General features: G+C 38.9%; 1 protein-coding gene across 5 annotated transcripts in view; it reads right to left on the reverse strand.

The window, feature by feature from the left end:
- cdk17.L (cyclin-dependent kinase 17 L homeolog) overlaps positions 1 to 19,984 on the reverse strand; it is a 99,107-nt gene that overhangs the window by 63,266 nt on the left and 15,857 nt on the right. For 4 of the 5 annotated variants that reach the window (XM_018252353.2, XM_018252355.2, XM_018252351.2 and 1 more), the window contains exon 2: positions 2,789 to 2,851. The exons of the other annotated variant lie outside the window; for it this stretch is intronic. The gene's annotated coding sequence lies outside the window, so the exon portion shown is untranslated. The remainder of the gene's footprint in view (positions 1 to 2,788; positions 2,852 to 19,984) is intronic. 5 annotated transcript variants of the gene reach the window in all.

Here is a 19,984-nt window from a genome sequence, read left to right on the forward strand (position 1 = left end):
TACCAGGTTGGACATATCCAACTTGGGTCCTAATGATAGTAAAACAACAACCTTAGGGTGTGATAAAAATGCATGCTGGCCATTCACAAAATTCGTTGATCTGGATGGCTTATAAGAAAATGGTAGCTCATGCATTACCATTTTAGACAATGGTTTAATTTATGTGCCAAACTTTTTGTTTGCACAATGACACCATACAATACCAGAACTGATCAATTATTTCTAAACAAACAAAAGCCCATGATTATACAGTTTAGTTAGAAACTGAATGGACCATACAAATGTCTGCATATGTGATCAGCTTTATGGCTGTACACACTGTAGCACACTGAACTGCAAGCACATACATGGAACAGAAAACAAGCAAGAACAATGGTACCCTGTACCCCAGAATAGTGCCCCGAAAATGCTTTGTCCCCAAAATAAAAAAAGGAGGACCAAGACTGTAAACTACATTAGAGCTGTACAGCGAGCAGGCACTGGGCTGCTGGCTGTGGAAGCAGCACAACAGCCTTTGCCATCATACTAATTAAAATAAGCACTATTTAATGCAAGTCTTATGTACCCTTTAAATAATTAACTGGGTATTGCACATAGTACAGTCTAAAATTCCCTTACAGTCTAGAATGTTAAAATCTGGTATTACACTTCAACTTCCCTTTATTAATTATTCAAAGAAGGTTCATTTAACATAGGGAAAGCACAAACAGTATCCTAAGTGACACACCTTTGTCTACATGCAAAACAGTTCAATAGCAGGCAGACATTAATTCATTCATATGGAAAATTTTAAAGCTTGCATACAAGTTGCATACCTGGGCAAATTTGAACCTGGGCAGTAACCCATAGCAACTGATTAGTGATTAGCTTTTTTCAGTTAGCTGTAGGTTGAACAATGTAAGCAATCTGATTGGTTGTCATGGGTTTCTGCTCAGGTACAAATTTGCCTGTGTGCACTTACTGGAACCCACATACTCGTTTCACATGGTATAGATTATTTTACAGATTTATGTTAAAAAGCTGCTCCCATTAGTTTACAACAGCACTCAAACTAAAGGTGGCCATAGACGTGTAGATTCGATCGATATGCCCACATTGCGGATCTCACCCAGATATACCCACATATATGCCCACATTGAAGTTGGCGATATCGGGCTGATCCGATCGTGGGGCCCTCAGAACGGAGCCAAACGGTCGGTAAGTTTGCAGGACCGCATCAACATAAAAGATGCTAACCTGGCCAATCGGTATCTGCCCAATTTAAGGCCAGATATCAATCGGGAAAGCCCCCTGCTCTACACACGGGCTGATAAGCTGCCAACTTGGTCTGTCGGCAGCTTTTATCAGCCCGTGTATGGGGGGCCTTAAGATATTGTGACTGTGTTTGTTTAGAATGTAGTTAGCTAGCTGCATGTGTGAGTGCTCTCATACTACTTCCTCAACCACCGTAACAGTCTATTTAAATGTGCTAGAGATCATATATACGGTGTGCTATCGGTGTAACAGGAGATACATGCCATCATGGAAGCAAGCAGTGCTCTTTATTTCCTTGCCAAGAGGGTGGAATTCTGTTCATTCGATGTCTGTAATGAGGGACATTATTAAATGCATGTAACTGCACCTTCTCATTTATCTATAATACATACACAGGACTGGATATTTAAATTATTTAAACAGTACGTGACAAGTATAAAAATTAACCAAACGCCGACCACCTCTTATCATAAACATGAATGGGGACTATTTTGATTTTTCTTCCAGAAAAGTAAATTTTTTACACTTGACTAGAAAACAACACCCCTGTTGGATATTAAAACTTTGGGCACACAGGCTGAATGCTTAGGCTCAGAGAAGCAGATCTGCTCAGTGCCTCTGCTCCATTGATTTGAATCCGTTCAGCCTGTGTGCGGTCACACACAAGCAGAGCTGAAGTGGAGGAAAGCCGAAATACCCAAAAGAAGGCATCAGCTCCACTGTGTGTGAGCGAATTCAAATCAAACGAGTAGGGGCACTGAACAAATCTGTTTCTTTCAGCCAGCAAAAAAACAATAGCCTAAAAGTCACCATTCAATATGGTGAACTGCTCACATCAAAAGGCCAAAGGGCGATTTCACTTATCACCTACTCATGTTGATGTAGAATCCCGTCTCTGGATCATTACAGATAACACATACTTGTTTCAGTAAACCATGGCACACATGGGTCAACTGAGTTGCATTGGACAGACAGCACAGGTCCATTTGTCCAACAAATGGTTTGAATGAGCTGATTTTAACATAAGTGATAAAGAGCTTTCACCCCTTGCAGTCGAAGCTTGAATCCACATGGTGAGCAGAAATACCTCAGGTGACAATTTCTCACAGAAACTCAAGTAGTAGGGCTGCAATCTGGCTGACATTAGCATTAGCGATGTGCAGGTTGACCTGAAACCTGTGGTTTGGGCAGGGTTGATCTGAAATTAGGCAACCATGGGGGTACAGGTTGGGTTCAGGTCAGACTGCTCCCACAGATTCCAGAGGCATGTGTAGAAGTAGAGTTAGGCTTAGGTGAGGTTAAAGGATTTGCGGTTATGTTCTGGTGCAGGTTGAGTTTTTCCTGACCTGCACAACAATACCCTGCATGTGCGTTCACCTCAATATGCTTTGAGCCTTTCCCTTTCTCGGATTACAGGCCCAATAACAGAGATGTATGTGTACAAGCAACAGTCCCACTGCTGGTCCTACACACAATACAAAATTATGTCTTTTAAGGATATAAATACTGATAATACACAAACAGATTTACTAACCGTTAGGTGTTTTCCAGGGTTCTGATGGATTGCTTCAATACAGAACTTCAGCAGGGGAAACAACTGTGGGGGGAAAAAGACAAATGCTTTAAAATTCACATTGAGCATCTTGTAAATAACAGCAATTTTGTCAAGAATACAGTGGTGTGAAAAACTATTTGCCCCCTTCCTGATTTCTTATTCTTTTGCATGTTTGTCACGCAAAATGTTTCTGATCATCAAACACATTTAACTATTAGTCAAAGATAACACAAGTAAACACAAAATGCAGTTTTTAAATGAGGGTTTTTATTATTTAGGGAGAAAAGAAATCCAAACCTGTGTGAAAAAGTAATTGCCCCCTGAACCTAATAACTGGTTGGGCCACCCTTAGCAGCAATAACTGCAATCAAGCGTTTGCGATAACTTGCAACGAGTCTTTTACAGCGCTCTGGAGGAATTTTGGCCCACTCATCTTTGCAGAATTGTTGTAATTCTGCTTTATTTGAGGGTTTTCTAGCATGAACCACATTTTTAAGGTCATGCCACAACATCTCAATAGGATTCAGGTCAGGACTTTGACTAGGCCACTCCAAAGTCTTCATTTTGTTTTTCTTCAGCCATTCAGAGGTGGATTTGCTGGTGTGTTTTGGGTCATTGTCCTGCTGCAGCACCCAAGATCGCTTCAGCTTGAGTTGACAAACAGATGGCCGTACATTCTCCTTCAGGATTTTTTCGTAGACAGTAGAATTCATGGTTCCATCTATCACAGCAAGTCTTCCAGGTCCTGAAGCAGCAAAACAACCCCAGACCATCACACTACCACCACAATATTTTACTGTTGGTATGATGTTCTTTTTCTGAAATGCTGTGTTACTTTTACGCCAGATGTAACGGGACGCGCACCTTCCAAAAAGTTCAACTTTTGTCTCGTCGGTCCACAAGGTATTTTCCCAAAAGTCTTGCCAATCATTGAGATGTTTTTTAGCAAAATTGAGACGAGCCTTAATGTTCTTTTTGCTTAAAAGTGGTTTGCGCCTTGGAAATCTGCCATGCAGGCCATTTTTGCCCAGTCTCTTTCTTATGGTGGAGTCGTGAACACTGACCTTAATTGAGGCAAGTGAGGCCTGCAGTTCTTTAGATGTTGTCCTGGGGTCTTTTGTGGCCTCTCGGATGAGTTGTCTTTGCGCTCTTGGGGTAATTTTGGTCGGCCGGCCACTCCTGGGAAGGTTCACCACTGTTCCATGTTTTTGCCATTTATGGATAATGGCTCTCACTGTGGTTCGCTGGAGTCCCAAAGCTTTAGAAATGGCTTTATAACCTTTGAAATTGAACTCAGGTGTGATAAACCACAGTTAAGTTATTTTTTAACAAGGGGGGCAATCACTTCACACAGGCCCATGTAGATTTGGAGTTTTTTTTCTCCCTTAATAACGTAAACCTTCATTTAAAAACTGCATTTTGTGTTCAATTATGTTATCTTTGACTAATAGTTAACGGTTTTTGATGAGCAGAAACATTTAAGTGTGACAAACATGCAAAAGAATAAGAAATCAGGAAGGGGGCAAATAGTTTTTCACACCACTGTAGATGTAGCATGCATATAGAACAAAGATAGTTAGATATACAGAGTATTATAGTGTTAATAAAACAAAGTGTATTGTTGCTGTGGCTTTCACGGCACAAAAAAATGACATTTCAGCAGGTGTGTAAAAAAACAAATACACTTGGCCATTGGCCATACATTGGCTGATCCTGAATGGTATCCAAGTGATAAACTGGCACAGTTCATGCATATATACCAGAAATCGTGTCGGATGGTTTTTATTTGATATAATATGTTATAATGCATAAAGAATTCTGCTTAATCAGCAAAACTGTGCTCCAGCCTGCTCAAAACAATGACCTCTTATTACCCATTGGTTTTGTATAAATGAATACAGATGGGTTACAGTTTACACCAGTGATCCCCAACCAGTAGCTTGTGAGCAACATGTTGCACTCCAGCCCCTTGGATGTTGCTCCTACTGGCCTCAGCAGGTGCTTATTTTTGAATTCCTGGCTTGGAGGCAAGTTTCAATTGCATAAAAACTAAGCATAGTGCCAAGTAGAGTCTCCTGTAGGCTACCAGTTCACATAGGGGTTACCAAATAGCAAATCACAGGCCTATTTGGCACCCCTAGGGACTTTTCCATGCTTGTGTTACTCCCCAACTCTTTTTACAGTTGAATGTGGCTCACGGGTAAAAAAAGGTTGGGGACCCCTGGTTTACACTGTAGAGGTTTCATAGAGGTTTTGAAACCAAAGTTGGCAAAAAAGACATTGGAGTATTTTGCGTATATAGCTGGTTGCAATAATCATTTAGTTTAAATGATAGATTCCAGCAAGGCAAAGCCTCTTGTGCCCTAGCTGCCCTTGATGAATTGCAGAATGCTGGCTTGGCTTAGAACTCAAGTAAGAACTCCCTTTCTTTTAGGCATGTGAAACAACTGTTTCATTGTACAAGAAAAATATATAACTAAATCAGTAAACCCTGCATATACAAACTTGCACAAAAATATTCTCCATAAGGCATCCTAAACATTATCCCTATTTATAAAGCATTCATATTTGATACAGATGCCTAGGGGTCTCTTTTTCTGATATAGAGCCTTAATAAATAGCAAAGAATTTCCATGTTTGTCTCATTAAAAAAAGAAAAGAAAGGCGAAGAAGAGAAAAACACAGCACTTTCCAGTGCCAGGAAAGTACCAGCCCCCATATAACACAAAAGTTGCTTTTTGCGTTCATTTACAGAAGCATTTCCAATCATTTGAATGCAAACATGCTCTCAGTCATGCTGTGGAAAAGCAGCTGAATAGTGCTTGGATTTAGCAGGATAAGGAATGGCTGCCAGTGATTGGAAGGATATTCTATAAAAGCTCAGCGGTACTGTGCTCCCTTTTCCAATCCACCTGAGAAATGACTCAACCTTGCAGATGTAACGCACGAGTCTGACTTAAGGCACAGTGTAGGAGTAACACAGTGTATGAGTAGAAGCTGTCCTCATTTCAGCAATGGATTTTGCACAGAGAAGTTAACTAAATGCATGCCTCTATAAAGTCTAGGATAATTGAAGACTAACTTATAACTTATGGGCCACCTTTTAATGGTTTATAAAAGACTCATAAGAATCCTAAATACAGACCACAAAATGGTTGGCCACACACAAAGTGAGGGAGTGCCGAGTCAATAGTGTATAGAAATGTACGCAGAACATTCAGCGATGTGTTCCTAACTGTCTCTAGTAGCAACCAACTGGGTTTCGACAGGCGAGCAGCTGCACACAAACCTAATATCCACCTCTCCATCTACCAAAAGGACAGACATTGGCAGATGTTTGGATAACATTGCCTAATTAAATGCATTATGCCAACTGGTGAAAGAGAATTAATTGGCTGTGTTTGTTAATCATGGTTTGGGCTAGAGCTCCTAATTCTAGTTAAGCAAACATTCATGTTTTAACAGTATTATAATACCTAGGTACCTGAAAGGTACAGTATGTACAGAATTGGCATTGTAACACGTTAGAAGAATTTCACTGCACAGGGTCCTGTGGGATGAATTGGAACTGATTTTAGAACATTCTGGGAAAGCTAGTTTCTCAGATTCTGGATTTTGGGCACATTTTTCTCATAGTTCCTAAATCCACAATTTTTTTGTAATTAATCAGATGTGAATCACATAAAATCCATGAATACAAAAGTACCCCACATAAAAGTTGTTGAGGTCATGAAGAAATGAATGGAAACTGCCCTTTATCTTTTCTTTGAACTTTTAGAGTTTTTTTCGGAGAATGGTCGAAGAATGGTCGTTTTCATACGAACTTTCCTTCATTCATAACATTGCGGTTTTCGGATTTTTTTTGGTTTGCTCAGAGGCTACTTTTGCTCATGCGTCTTATTATCGGATCTTTTAATAACTTTCATGTCATTAGTGGTTTTATAGAAAATGAGTTTCATTGTGGTTTTAAACTCTAAAATTGGACCTACAATAAACTGGGCCTCTAGGAGTCAGGCTTAATGTGTTAACTGACATCAACCCACAGCTGAGCACACAGGCTGCACTTCAATCAGTAAAACAAATGTGATCTGACTTAAAAAGAGGAGATGAAAATACACATATAGGATGTAAAGTAAACAAGACATCAAACAGCTAGCCAGACAGAAGAAAATAAGGGTGTCTTGGCAGAATCTGCTCTACATGGCCTCCTGCTACTGTGCCAATTAAAGCCATTCCATTTGAATGGTCAAACAACATAAGAAACAATGCACTGGTCATGGAGCTTTCACCCAAGAACTATTCAAGAAGCATAATATGGTTATAAGCTATAAAAAAAAAAAAAAAAAAAAAAGACATTTTATTAAAGCACCACTAAATCATCAAATCTTCCTGCAGCACTGGAGCTAGTAAAGGAAAATATTTGAAATCTTGGCCAATTCTAATATTTTACTAGGAAACAAAGAATAGTGTTTTTTCTGTGATATTTTTATTTCAAAGTACCAAAATATTATTTTAATATATACATAAATGTATTCAGTCAACTCAAATCTTTTGCAGTAATAATATATTAAATTCTTCTGGGGTACATGTACCAGCTTTGCACACAGGAGTGAATTTGGCCTATACTTCCAGGCAGATCTGCACAGGTTTTTCAGTTCAGCTGAAAGCTGGCCCTTTTAGCAGACTGAAACAAGTTCGCTTTCAGTAATTATTTATTCTTCACCATCCATTTTTACTTCTATCTTAACAAGATACCCAGTCACTTGTTGATGAAAAGTAGTCGTACAACCTTGACCAGTTGTCTGACCAAATCAAATCTGCCTATTCAGATAACCTTGCCCCATGCGATTTTAACACCACATCCCCTAGACTGTTGGGCCCCATCCCACTGGCTTGTTGTATGGTGATTTTAACACAATAAAAACAGAATCTGATGGAAAAAAAAGACAAAACTTAAACTTGGCCAGGCTAAGAGGCAATGGCATCTTAGGCAAGACTAATGTTAGCCATGTGCAAGCTGGTATTAGTTGCCAACTTGACAGCTTGCATGACAGATATATGGTCAGATCATGGATCAGTCAGCAATCTATCAGGCAGGTATGAAAATCACATTGGCTGAGACTACATCAAGCCATTGCTGCAGTCCTTCTAGTGGGTCTGCATCGATATAGGCCCCTATTATGATTCAATTGTTGGCCTAGGGCCAATGAAGGATCAACCTGTTTTGGCTCACCAACTGAGATCTTTAAGCAAGCAGATACAGTAACACCTTCAAAAATTCTGTCAGGGTTGCAAAAGGAAATTATAAAGCTTTTCCCTAATAATATTACCATTTCACAAATATAACAGGAAAATAAAAAAAAATGAAACAAAGTCCCTTAATGGGCATATAGCTGCAGTGCATAAGACAAATTAATTAGACTTTATGGGCAGATTTATTAAAATGTGAGTTTAGATTTAAAAAAAATAAAAACGTACCCATGTTCTATTCATTCCTATGGGATTTTTTCAAATGGCGAGTTCTAACTTTCACCCATTGAAATATCTCAAAATCCCATAGGAATGAATAGTACATGTGTGAGTTTTTATTTATTAAACTCTCAATTCACATTTTGATACATCTCTTTGAGCACTAAACGCGTGAGGACATGTGTCAATAAAGATTTTTTTTTCTGAATTATATTTTTTGGTGACCTACATGATCTTTTGAGTGCCTACTAACTGTTTTTTAAGTATTTAAAACACTGAAAGCATTATTTTAAAAAGTGCAGTAAAAGTTGGCTTCCAAGGTTACACCATGAGAAGGTTGCAGATTAAACAAAGCCTGAATCAGGCGAATAGTACAGTTCCTATTTAAACACAAGAATTTTTTTGCATCAGAGCAGGATGAGTGCTAAAGCTGAATTTGTATGAAATGAAATCCCTTTCACATTCCTGAAATTGTATAGCCTATATAGCTGAGAGGGGCACTTTAAAACCAGGCATAGCCCACCATTTACAAAGCAGTGTAACCAAATATACATTCCTCTACACACACAGCAAAAAACATCTATGACCTTGATGGTGAAATAGGTGCTCACAAAAACACTGGCAAAGTTGCAGACTTTTTCAAAAAGGTTTAAGTGGCGAAAATATGTTCATTTATAATTATCATATATCAAGTAACATGGATATAAATCCATTTTGCATATTTTTTCAATAAAATCATATTGTTCATCCTAGCTTGTTTTGGCCGATCGGACGGCATTCCATTTGGGTATTCTTTTTCTTCAGTAGCAAACTTATACTGGGGTGAACATTTTGTTTTCAACATTACTCAAAACACCCGAGTGCACAAAGAATTCATAACAGAATATAGTAAAGTAAACAATAGAAAAAAATACTATAAGCACAGGTCTACTTATAATCTGAGGCCTAAACATACTTTCATGATTATCAGATTTGCCTTGACTAGCTGTGTTTACATTCCTGGCTCTGCAAACTATTTCAAAAAAATAATGTACTGCTTACCCAGCTTTGCGATGATGGAGAGAATTTTTCAACTGGAAACATAATATTAAAAGTATTTTAAGCATTCAAGGAATAGAAGGTATTTTCAATTAAACCGTACTGGGCCAACTGTTTGCAAAAGCAATATGGATTTCCATGTGCACTGCTTTACAACAAACATTTAAAAAATGAGGCAGTACTAAGAGATTCAGATTAAGAGGCTAAACCTCACTATAAACTAACACACACGCACAAAAAAAAAAACCCCCGGAGCAAACCAGTGTTTTGTACTGCAAACTTTCTCCCAGTCACTTGGCTGGTTTGTGCCATTATTATTTCTAGTCACTTCGCATGAAAGTCACATTTGGCTTTGGTATAAAGAGGACTTTAGTGGAACTTCTTTTCAGAGGAAATCTAGTGGAAATTATATCCAGAAAAATGGTCAGCATTATACAATCATCACTAGGGCTAGAAATCCCAATGGGAAGCCACATACAGTAACAGGAATAACCTTGTATAAGAGTCCTGCAGGGTTGCAATTTTTTAAATCCAGACAAGACCAAGCCTGCAACTGGACACACATTTTTACCTACAGATGAAGCCACTTGGATTTGTGAGATAAATGCGTCATGACTCATGGTTAATTGAAGAAACTGCGTTATCTAAAGTCATCTTAACTCATTTAATGCATTTAACCTTTCCATTAGCATACCAAAGCACCATTGTGAACAATGGTGAATGCTTTAATTAGATGGGATGTTGTGACGCAGTTTTCTGTATTAAATGAGATAAATGGGATATCTGTGTTTAGTTATTCTGTGTCAAACAGACAAACCAAAGTGGCTGCATCTGTACTTCGATCTGCTACCTGACCCACAACTGCCTTATTCACAACCAGATCAGAGAACGGTTCACCATCATTAAACAGGAAGTTCTGTTGTTGTAACTGGAAGTGACATAACTAGCAAGTAAAACTTGCTATTGATAAAACCCGTCACGCGACCCATGACCCCACCACCCTTCATCTATACAAGCAACTAAATATCCTACCCACACACTGCAGGTTACTCATTTTATGCAAGTACCAGATGTGCTGCAGAACTTGTTATACAGCAATACTACATTCTCTTTGCATATGCGAAGTATAGAACAGCTTTAGCCTACAAAGGAGGACAAATAAAATGGTTAACTATGCGAATGATAAAATAGTTAACTATGCATATATTTCAACAGAGCAATGTCTGATGAGCATTGTTCCTCCATTGATTCCTCCATTGCATCCAGCTCTACTTTTCTCCAATCTTTTGTTCACATAAGGTACCCTTCCGGCACCTAAACAAGATCTAACAAGTACCAACAGACATTTTCTATCAAGAACTGTAATCAGGACAAACTAGTGAAAACTTGAGACAAATTTAGGTCATCCCTAAAGAAAGCATTGTATCCGCATAGCTTTATTCTCCTAGAGCAACATAAAGTTATCTGCCAAAGGGTCATAGAACAGAGATAAGACACTTATTCTACTGGTGAGGGAGGGCTCAACAGTGGATTGGCCAATGTTCAATTAACAGTGCCTGGACTGTGTATGATACAGGAAAACTAGTTATCCAATACTCCTCAAAAGCATACAAGCAGCGTAAGGCCATGGACACATACTGTAGGCTGAAGGCTCTGGCTGTTGTCAGCCTGCATATGTTTGCAGGCTGAGAAAAGCAGATTTGCTCCCTTGCCTTGCTCTGTTGATTTTAATCTGATCAGCCTGTGTGCGCTCACACACAGTGGAGCTGAAAAGGAGGTTAGACTGGCAATGCCTCCTTTCGTGTATTTGGGCTCAGCTCTGCTGTGTGTAAGTTTACAGAAGGCTGATCGGATTCAAATAAACAGAGCAAGGCAAGAGAGCAGATCTGCTTCTCTCAGCCTGCAAATATATGCAGGCTGACCACAGCCAGAGCCTTCAAACAGTGTGCCCACAGCCTAAGTTACTCAAAATGAAAAGAATCATTGTGTGAATGAGATTGGGACCTTAGATTGTAAGCTCCTGGCACAGATGCTTTGTTTAATATATAAACTGCAATGTAAGTCAAGGCAAATAAATATTTGATCATTCGTAGGTATTATATTTGTGCAATCGCATAAACCAGACCCTATGAAACCAGAACATATTCTGTATGTATGAGTCTTTTGCCTGTTCCACTCAGAAAGCAGTTAAAAGTTATTTTAGTAGTTGTTCCAACATTCCTTGGAAAAAAACATACAACAAAAGTGAGAAGTAATGTCCTTCACTAGAGGACTTTTATTCATATGAAGCAATGTTAAAGTCATACGTGAAGCAGTCAGGACAGACAGCACTTCATTTACTGCAGTTGTAACTGCCCAAATGTGAAACGACATATGGATGAAGAATGCTGGGAGCCCAGGGAAAGCTGTTTCCCCGACAACTCATGTATATCACATGGTAATGAGAGGAATGCTTGGCCACACTACATCAGCCTCACAAGAGATTTATTTCTTCTTTTGGTTCCCAGCCAGTGGTCTGCAGACTGCAGCTAGCTCTGGACTGTTACGGTATGAATAGCATTTCTATACTGGTCTGTGTCAAGGGTGCATGGTGTGAAGTAGGCGTCTGCATAGTATGATGACACTGAATATGTTTCTATGGGCATCTGCCTTTCACAAAATAGTTTTTTTTAATCACTCAACAGTAGGCCTTTTTATGGGAATCTATAGGTATAAAAAAGAAGCTTAAAGGAACAGTTCAGTGTGAAAATAAAAACTATGTAAACAGATAGGCTGTGCAAAATAAAAAATGTTTCTAATATAGTTATTTAGCCAAATATGTAATGTATAAAGACTGGAGTGAACAGATGTCTAATAAAACAGCCAGAATCCAACTTCCTGCTTTTCAGCGCTATAACTCATTATGAGTTAGTCAGCGACTTGTAGGGGTGCCACATGGTAATTTCTGTTCAGTGAGTTTGTAATTGATCCTCAGCATTCAGCTCAGATTCAAAAGCAACATATATGACCCATGTAGCCCCCCCCCTCAAGTCTCTGATTGGTTACTTCCTGGTAACCAGAGTAACCAGTCAGTGTAAAGCAAGAGAGCTGAAAAGCAGGAAGTAGTGTTCTGACTGACATGTTATACATCAAATCACTCCAGCCTTTATACATTGCATTTTTGGCTAATTAACTATATTAGATACATTTTTTATTTATCTATTTAGCCAGTTTTTATTTTTACACTGAACAATTCCTTTGAGTACACGTACTGCTAAGGGCTCTGCTCCACATAAGTCTTTCATAGTTACCTTAGATTTCAGGAAAAATATACTGGGTCCACAAATTTGTTCATAACAAGTCTATAAGCAGATAAAAAAGCTGCTGTTAGCAGTTATTCATCAGCAGTTAACATAATAACTAGGGCAGTGAATAAGAATTCAACTCAAATAAACACACTACCTAGCATTTACACTGGGCTTCTATGTTTTGAAGTTTGAAAAAGGGCATGTTATAGCTATTTTCCAATTAGAAAAGGTATTTCATCTTTAACATTTATAGAGGAGTGCCTTCCATTTTTTAAATTAAGTTTTTCTGGTAGAATGTGGAGAAAATTCTCCCTGGCCAAAAAATGCCAGTAAAGAGACACTGTCAAGTGTTTCCAATTAATGCAATGGGAGACATGATTTTTGGCACACTTCAACTAGCGAATTTAAGAAGCCTCCCGGGTATATACTGATGGCAATTGAGTACAAAAAGCTCAGCATTACAGTTAGTTTGTGCATCAAGATTTACTCAATGGTGCAGTGAAATCACTGTTATACAGCTCTAATCCCATGACTTGTGTCTTCAAATGGATTTAATTTATATAGTGCTACAACAAAGCCTTTTGATATAGCCTAATGCACCATACTGAATGCAATAACAAACACACACATATATGGATAAGTTAAATCAATTTCTGAAATGAAGACAGAGGTCATGGGCTTAAAGATGTATAACAATGATTTCACTGTGACATACGTTATGGACTTTTTGTCCAAATAATGGAATAGGGTGGGCAATCAGTCAGGAAAAAGCACTGCTGTTTAGATTTGGTTGCTTACTGGCCAGGTGACTGATTGGCTCAAACGTAACAACACAAACAGTGTACTGGGAAAAAAATTATGTTTGAGAACATCTCCGTCATAGCTCTTATTAAGCAGCTTTTACTTGAGCAGCATGAGCAAGATAATCTGCCATGCTTGAGAGGAGAACTAGGATATCTGGAATACAAATGACACACTGTACATTTGGTAGGCGATTCCGAGCAACAGTGCTTCTCTAGGGATGAACAGAAGGAAAGAAGCAAAATATACACCCAGAACTTTTAAGGGACAAAGTACACAGCCCTTGACTCTGGGTTCATGGATCAAAAAATATTATGAACCAATGGTCAACTACTAGCAATTCTCCTGTCTCAAACTATACCCAATTAAAACTTAAGAAAAGTCAATTTTCAGTACATATATGCTGCCCTGAGATTCCTGGCAGACACCTATGTGCAATGGATACTTATTGATGTACAGATAGAGCATGAAGGTGGCCATAGACATTACAATTATAATCTGTCCCGGAAAATATCTTTCAAGGAAAGATTCTTTGATTCAGTATACACGTGTATTGCTGAACCGTCAGATATACAGGTAGAAACAATAGAATTCTACCTGTATCTGACTATTTGGCACTCTGACAATGGCCAATGTTCGGGTGCCTTCAAAGGTGCCCAATCAAAATTTTCTGGCCAGCCTCATCGACGAGCCAACTGATATCCAAGTCTTCTGCCGATATCGGTCAGCTCGTCTCCTACCATGCACAAACTGAATATCATATGAAAATATGTTTCGAACGATACCATTGATACATCCACCTTAAGGTTTTAATCGGCATCAGGTGAGAAAGTAAAGAGGAGCGGCCTGCTATTCTGCTTGTTTGTCTGAACTAGTTGAACAACAGAAAGATGGCCATACCAGACATGGCTTCTCGTGCTATAGCAATTCATTTGGCCTGTTACCAGTGGGACAGATACTTACAGTACTTAAGTAATTTAAAGCAACTTTCCTCAATCCATTTATTAAAAATGTTCATTGATGTTAAAGTTGCTTGTAAATGTAATTGCAACTGAAGGCAGTATCTGTCTGGCCTGTTCTATTCTCTGTATGGCTTGGACAGGGTCTTAAAGGAGAAGGAAACCCAGTCGGCGCAAAAACCCTCCCCCTTCCCCTGTGTTGCTTCCCCTCCCTCCTCCCCCTTGGCCTACCTGTCGCGCTGGGCAAATGCCCCTAACTTGTTACTTACCCTTCTGCGCAGGTCCAGTCTACAGAGTTCACCGACGCAATCTTCTTCCTGCTTTGACCGGCGCATGCGCAGTAGGAGCATTTCACCGGTACGGCTCTACTGTGCATGCGCCAAAAGTCACAAAGTGAAACCCGGAAAACTTCGTGACTTTTGGCGCATGCGCAGTAGATCCGTACCGGCGAAATGCTCCTACTGCGCATGCGCCAAAATGCCGGCCAAAGCAGGAAGAAGATCGCTTGGAAGAAGATGGCGTCAGTGAACTCCGTAGACTGGACCTGCGCAGAAGGGTAAGTAACAAGTTAGGGGCATTTGCCCAGCGAGACAGGTAGGCCAGGGGGGAGGAGGGAGGGGAAGCAACACAGGGGAGGGGGGGGGGAGGGTTTTTGCGCAGACTGGGTTTCCTTCTCCTTTAAACAATGCAGCAAGAGTCACCGCCCCTTCAGCCTCTAAATTCCACAATGCCTTCCATGATTCTGCTTCAATTTATTAATCACAGAACATACAAGTCATAGCGAGTGAAAAGCAGTATTCTGACAGAAACAGGACTAGTAGTACCGAGTATAGAAAGGGACAGATACTGCAATAGATATACATCTAGAAATCACATCTAGGAATAACTTTAAACCCACTAAAAACATTTTAAATAACGTATAGTGGAAAATTGCTTAGAATTAGATTTTCTTTCATTATTAAAAGACATTTTTTGGATGACCTTATTATTCTCCTCTATAAATAGTGCTGGCATAAAGAAGAGCTTTAAATGAACAGTACAGTGTAAAAATAAAAACTGGGTAAATAGATGGGCTGTACAAAATATTCTAATATAATTAGTTAGCCAAAAATGTAATCTATAAAGGCTGGAGTGACTGGATGTCTAACATAATAGAACACTTCTTCCTGCTTTGCAGCTCTCTGTGACTAAGGGTGCCCACGTTGGACATAAATGTTCAGTTAATTTGCAATTCATCATTAACATGCAGCATGCAGGAAGTTGTGTTCTGTCTATTATGTTAAGACATCCGGTCACTCGAGCATTTTTGCAAACTCGTACGAATCCTCGATTCGTAGGATCAGATCTTTGCGTCTACCATGGCCACCTTAAGAGTCCTTATCACATACACTATAGTCAGTTTTATCAGCAGCAAGTTAAACTGTTTGTATGTTATGGAATGAGAGAGTAAATTACAGCACCCGGAGGAAATTCATGTTCCGTTCCCCTTTAATAATGCTTAAAATGACGAGTTATGTAAGACAGCATTGGACATGTACATTTCAAAAGTTGCTTTTCAAGCTACTGACAAAACCGCACATTTATGTAAACAGAACTGCTCTGTAACCGTGCATGAGACTTAGAAACATGATCAGTAGTTCCCATAGGGAGGACTACCACCTCCCTCATCAAGTGTTTCTGCCAGATCCCCATTTCCTTCCTACAAGCATTGTTACCTATGGTACAGTCTCAATCTAATTAAATACAGTATGAATGCCTACATTGTTTGAATGCTCAGTATGAGCCAAAATGAACTTTAGCTAAATATACTAACTTAGTACATTTGACATGTTTTTAACAAAGCTATGCTTGTCATACATGCTGCATTCAACATGGAATAGAGAGGAATACTGAATAAACACCATTTTAGTTTCCCACCATTCTCTGTCACTTCCTTCCCTTTTATGTTTAGCTTATGTCATCAGTTTCCTGTATGTATGTCCTTTACCTTGTAAGCTGAGCAAGTGCCAATGAATAAAAGCAACTTTTTGTGCATTGTAGCAGCAGCACAAATTGTGCTCGATAAATGTCAATCAATGAAATAAGGGCTTTTGGAGAATTCCGGGGTTTGAATCCGTGATTTATTTAGCTCAGGTGCAATTCACGTTTGGGGCTCCACTGAACCCTTTATCTGTGCATACAAATTCAGAGCAATGTTTCGGGCTCCACTGAGCCCTTTATCAAGCTTTGATAAAGGGCTCAGTGGAGTCCGAAATGTTGCCCTGAATATGTGTGCACAAATGGGCTAAATAAATCACGGATTTATTCTTCACCTTATCAGAGTGCTACTGGTTTTACTTTGCTCTACATGGAATACATGACCTGAAGGGCAGGCCAATGTCATCCAGTTTGAGCACCTGACACCCGATATTGGGTGTGAAAACAAGGGTTTGAGCACTCCACATAAGATAAGATCAAAAAAAAAAGTTTGTTCATCCATACCTTCAGTTTCACATGCAGCCTTTATTATCTGGAAACCCCATGTAGTTAAAATGAATTATTGATCTGGCTGAATAAAATATAGCATGCAGTACTGGAATGGAACAAAAAGAAGAGTTATATCTGCCAGGTATGTAAATAGAGACTGCAAAACTGTGACTAGAAAGGTGTCCTTCTATGGCATTTTTTCAGGTATGCGATCGATTATGCGGGAACCAGTTTTATCTAGAAAGCTCTGAAATAGGTGAAGGGCGTCTTGCATAGAGTTCATTTGAAGCAAATAATTCTTTTTAATGATTTTATTAATTTTTGTAACTTATACTAACTGCTAACTAAGATGCCATATATATGTCGGTGACAAAAGAATCCTGTTTTTAAATGTTTTTAGACTTGAGGTATGATGGCCGATTTTATTCAAAAAGCCCAGTCCCCAGGATTCCAAATAATAGATCCCATACCAATGTATATTGGGCTCTATAAAAGCAGCATCACAAGAACATATCTGTAAACTGCCAGCTTGATCAGTACTTGGCAGGCATAAAACACAGTTGGTTGCACAAACAGCTAGCTCCATCAAGACAAAACAGGGCATCAGCAGAGATTCCTTGAAAGTTTCAGTCAGCCACCTCCCAACCTTCCTGCAGTAGATCAACTAAATTCTATTAAAGCTTTCTTCGGAATTTTATACAGCTGACAAAGTGACTTGTGTCAGTATAAAATAAGTTATTTTACTAATTTTCACATATAATACCCAATATCAACAGTGCCAAGTTACTTACGCTGATAACCAATGGAGATATTTATTAGGTGATTTTATTAGCTATTATTATACTCTCCAAATATTAAAAAAAAAAAGTAATTTCTCATGGTGTGTTTACTCCAGTACCAATTTAGATGACTTTGCTTGGATGATCAACTGATTTAAAAACATAGGTGAGTCTCAAACACTCTAGCATACAAAAAAATCACAATGAACCTGCTGAGATGTTACCTATGAGGTCTCCAAGGCTCATCTGCTTAATTGCTCCTTGGTGATTTACTAAGCAAGCGTTGCCAATTCTACAGAAGCATTTCCCTAATGAAGTTTAGGTGTTCCTTTTTCTTTAACTAGACAGAAGCAACAATAGTTAAGACTCAGGAGCAAAGGCTTTGAAGTGATGCCAGGGAATTGTTGCAAGAACTGAAAACATTAATTATTTAGGACTTGCACAGCATAAAACATACACTGTTATTATGCTTATGCTGAATTCTTTCCTATATAATAACAGAATAGAAAGGTAGATTGAAGAGGATTCAGTAGATACCGCAATCAATTAAAAATCTATTTGCATTAACTGTTCTATATAACATTCCAGTAAACAAAAGAATCTATGGTAAGGATACACCATTCCAAATAAATAACCTCCTGTGGAGGATCTCTATTTTATGTGCAATGTCCTTCTACAGCCTGTTACAATGAACAAGCAGCAGCTAGAGCAACGTAACTACAGAAACAGAAAAGTCCAAAGATCTAGTAGACATGGCTGGGGACTTGTGGAATTTAACTGTTGCTGAATAAGGGTTAGAAAGTGCGCTTGGCTCATTGACTGCACTTGATGGCGAGAGCAGTGGTCACTTTTCACAGATAAAGTAATTAAAATAGGCAGACCATTACTTTTTTGGTGCAAATATATACAAATAAGTTACACTGTAAAAAGCCAACACCTAGAGGCTGAATGAAGTCAAGAAAGAAGCAGAACAAGTATTACAAATAAATTAAGGGATACAGGAAACATTAAGTAGTCAGTGCTTGCACACACATTAAATCACATAAGGAAATCCTTTGTAGACATCATGTAATAACTGGTTTAGACCAACAAATCGAGAACCAAAATAAATATTAAATGAACAGCCCATTGCTCTTGTAGAACTACAAGCCTATCATCCCAAGGCTACTCATATTTGGCCACACATGCAACGAAATGCGTGGTGAAAGGTGAATGCAAAAACCTGCAATTCCTCCGGAGTACTATGTCTATTTCTGAGAAGTGCATACACCCCCAGAAAGGGAGGACAGGTAAACTTCATAATCATCTAGAGCACAGCTGTTAAACTGGCACCTTTCCACTAAGCACTGTTAACTCTAAAAAGCCTCTCAAAAAACTACTGCAAGCAGGAAAAGGGGTTAAGATGACTTAAAAATGTGTAAGACATACAAGCCTGCTACTCACACAGGTTCGGTTATGGCAGCGCCAAAATGGCAGTCTTATGTAGTACTTGTCATTTATATTTAGTATTGTTTTCTTCGTTTTCCAGAATCCAATAATAAGACAGGATAGTGTATTTTGTTGCATGCACATCTTCTTCAGTGATCCAGTAACCTCCACAGAGTATCTACCCAATGTGGGCTTTTGCATTTTCCCAATATTGCCATCCAAGAGAGATTTATGATGAAATCAGAAAATAGGAGCTATAAAACAACAGGTTTAGTAAGGATGCCTTTAGCAGACTATTCTATGACTGCTCCAGAAATAAATAATGAAGTAAAGAGTAAACTTAGGCCAAACTTTGAATGTACTGTATTTAGGAACAAAATCCCCAATAGGCTGGGGGAGGATTAAAAGACTACACATTTTTTTGCAATCTATTAATCGAAACATTTTTTTAATGGAAACAGCCAAAAACAACGAAACTCTGCATATATATAACATTTTTTCTTCGGCTATAATCCAATGCCAGCCAACCCTACATAAGAGAGTCTCTGAATTTCTCTTTTTCACAGCACTGACAGAAGTTGCAACAGGCAGCTCAGGCAATGGAGGAATAACACATCCTTCCAGAGAGTGAGATGTAAAAATAGCACAGTGGGTGTCTTTGTTTCCTAGAAGAATTAAGGTGTTGTACTTTACATCTCATTACAAACTTGGCGCACTATCTTCTCCAGCCGGGGCTCCTCGATTGCCAGAGAGAAACGAGGACAAGAACTGTAAACATCTCAGCACAGCTTTGGCAAAACTCTGATATTCTGTGATAAAGATACCTTGTGTTAATGTACTGCTGGGGTCCTGCTTGTTCTGCACAAAACCAGATTGAAAATAAGAGGACACCAAAGGAGATTGAGCTCAACTTCAGACTGAGCACAGCTTCTTCAAATTGGATTTATT

The sequence above is a fragment of the Xenopus laevis genome, chromosome 3L (assembly GCF_017654675.1).
Source record: "Xenopus laevis strain J_2021 chromosome 3L, Xenopus_laevis_v10.1, whole genome shotgun sequence".
Classification (NCBI taxonomy): Eukaryota; Metazoa; Chordata; class Amphibia; order Anura; family Pipidae; genus Xenopus; species Xenopus laevis.